At 44.0% G+C, this 3,392-nt stretch overlaps 1 pseudogene; it reads left to right on the top strand.

Moving 5' to 3' along the window:
• Nucleotides 2,059-2,479, top strand: Gm10247 (predicted gene 10247; annotated as a pseudogene).

Here is a 3,392-nt window from a genome sequence, read left to right as displayed (position 1 = left end):
CACACAACCTTTATATTTTTAGTATGTCTTAAATAGCACAATGGCTGTGCAGCTGCCTGCCCTCCGTGTTGTTAGACTCTACTTTCCTATGGATAACCCCGAGTTATCATTTACCATTTACTATGTTCCAGCTAGGCTGCTCTTAACTCCAATCAGCCAGCCCTCAGGACCATGTTTTTTTTTTTTTTTTTTTTTTTTTTTTTTTTTTTTTTTTAAGATTTATTTATTTATTATATGTAAGTACACTGTAGCTGTCTTCAGACACTCCAGAAGAGGGCGTCAGATCTTGTTACAGATGGTTGTGAGCCACCATGTGGTTGCTGGGATTTGAACTCTGGACCTTTGGAAGAGCAGTCCTTTGGAAGAGCAGTTGGGTGCTCTTACCCACTGAGCCATCTCACCAGCCCAGGACCATGTTTTTATGCCTCACCAAACCAATGGTGGCTTCCCTCTCCTCCATTCACCACCTTTTTCTTTCATCCTCCTCAGACGCCAAGCCCATGAAACCTAAACCTCACTTATCTCTCTCCTCCCCAGCTTTTGGCTGTGGACATCTTTATTTACCAATCAGAAATAACTTAGGGCAGAGTCACAGGGGTTACGAGTAGACTCCAGGTCTTGGGGACCACACTTATCATTACAATAGACAATAAAAGACAAAACCTCAACATACACAATCAGTCGCACACAAACACGTATGCATTCACACACACATACACACACAAACACACACATATACACATTCACACAATACACATACTACCATACTATCACATACAAATACATACACACAGAGGTACACACATACACACTCACATACACAAACACACAAACACATACACACTCATACAAGCACACTCACACACATATATGCATGTACTCACATGCACACATATAAACTCACACACATACACACACTAAAGTTTTAATTTAAAAAATTAAAATTAGAGAGTCTATGAGCAGATGGCTAATTACACAGATGCAACTTTAAGAAAACTGTCTGACTTCTACAGCTGAGTAGAACAGGGTTTTTGTCTTTACAATTCACACCAGCACCCGTGTGCTGAACGTCAGGATGGCAAGCGTTCCCAAGAACAAACAGGACTACAAAACACTCAGCTACAAGGGAAGGATCGCTCCTGTCTACTCCTTTTCAAGCTTCCAATTAGGACGAAAGCCCCTCTCTGGGAAGGGCTTATCTCTAAACGCTCTCTTGCTCGGAAATGCAGTGTCGTCTGTAATCTTGACTGCAACTTCCTTTCCGGCGTATTTATTTTGCTCCTGCTGTGGTTACATGGAACTTTTACTTTTCAACTCACAGATCACTTTGGAAATGTTTGTATTTACATATCTGTGAAGAGGCTGGGAATGTGGGCTGCAGAGATGGCTCCGTGGCTAAGAGCTGCTCTGGCAGAGGACTTGGGTTCAGTTCCCAGCACTTAGCTTAACCTACAGGATGGATGCTCTACAGCCAGGGACTCCAGTGCCCTCTTCTAGCCTCTGTAGACTCTACATGTATATAGTGCACAGGCATGCATGTTGGCAGAACATTTACACATAAAATAGATCTAATGCTGAAGACAGGACTCGCTTCCACTACAGCACAAGAAATTGACCTCAAACTGAAGAAGACGTCAGTGCTCTGATCCAGCGCTAAGCCCTGTGTGCTACAGTACCAACCCAGCCAGCAAGTTCTGCCCACTGGTGCAAATAGTGACATAACACTTATGGGCTGTAGCAGTATGAGTGAAAATGCCCCCCATGGCCCCATAAGGAGTGGCACTATTAGGAGGTGTGGCCTTGCTGGGGTGGGTGTGGTTTTGTTGGAGGTGGTGTGTCACTGTGGGTGGGCTTTGAAGTTTCAAAAGCCCAAACCAAGCTCAGGGTCTTTTTCTCTTCCTGCTGCCTGCTGATCCAGATGTAGAACTCTCAGCTCTTCCTCCAGCACCATGTCTGCCTTCACACTGCCATATTTCCTGCCATGATGATAATGAACTAAACTTCTGAAGCTGTAAGCCAGCCCAAATTAAATGTGTTCCTTTAAAAGAGTTGCCATGGGCCATCTTGGCGCCTGTGGAGGCCTGCTGGGAACAGGACTTCTAACAGCAAGTATGTCTGGAAGGCTGTGGTGCAAGGCCATTTTTGCTGGCTACAAGCGAGGTCTCCGGAACCAAAGAGAGCACACGGCTCTTCTTAAAATTGAAGGCGTTTATGCCCGAGATGAAACAGAGTTCTACTTAGGCAAGAGATGTGCTTATGTGTATAAAGCAAAAAACAATACAGTGACTCCTGGAGGCAAACCAAACAAACCCAGAGTGATCTGGGGAAAGGTAACTCGGGCCCACGGAAACAGCGGTATGGTTCGTGCCAAATTCCGAAGCAACCTTCCTGCAAAGGCCATTGGACACAGAATCCGTGTGATGCTGTACCCATCCCGGATTTAAACTAATGGAGAGTAAATAAATAAAAGTAGATTTGTAAAAAAAAAAAAAAGAGTTGCCATGAGCTGGGCAGTGGTGGCGCACGCCTTTAATTCCAGCACTCGGGAGGCAGAGGCAGGCAGATCTCTGAATTCGAGGCCAGCCTGGTCTACAGAGTGAGTTCTAGGACAGCCAGGTTTTTGAGAAACCCTGTCTCAAAAAACCAAACCAAACAAACAAACAAACAAAAGAGTAGCCATGGTCATGGTGTCTCCTCCCAGTAATCAAAACCTAACTAAGATAGAGCCAGCATTTGTTCCCTTTGTCTACTTTGTGGATTCTTTCTTCCACCCTTCTCCACCCCTTCTCTTCTACACTTTCAACCCCCTAACACTAGATAGGAAGGGGAGAAAAGAGGGAAAGGGGATGATGTTATTTTCAGAGTATTTCCTGTTGATTAAGGGTGTTGATGGGGCAAATTTGACCTTCACCATCAGGATATCTAATTTCTTCTTGTTGTGGTTTCTTCCAACCAATCAACAGCCAAGTAACAACCTATCAGGGTCTTGGCATTTATATACCCTCTGAAAAGTCCCCAAAATTCCAAATATCGCACAATCGCAGAAACTATCTACAGCTGGCAAAATCACACCTTACAGAAGTCAAATCACAGTCAGCTGCTGTGGACAGTCGGAAGCAGCCCCATATCCCACACCTGGGGTTAAAACGAAAGCATATTTCCATAATATTTCTGTGGCTTTTAAAAAAAATCTTTATTTATTTATTATATGTAAGTATACTGTAGCTATCTTCAGACACCCCAGAAGAGGGCATCAGATCTAATTTATAGATGGTTGTGAGCCACCATGTGGCTGCTGGGATTTGAACTAAAGACCTTCGGAAGAGCAGTCAGTGCTCTTAACTGCTGAGCCATCTCTCCAGCCCTGTGGCTTTTTTCTTTTTTTTTTTTAA

Source organism: Mus musculus, chromosome 16, assembly GCF_000001635.26.
Source record: "Mus musculus strain C57BL/6J chromosome 16, GRCm38.p6 C57BL/6J".
Lineage (NCBI taxonomy): Eukaryota > Metazoa > Chordata > Mammalia > Rodentia > Muridae > Mus > Mus musculus.
The sequence above is the reverse complement of the archived record's forward strand: the minus strand, read 5'-3'. Positions and strand labels throughout refer to the sequence as shown.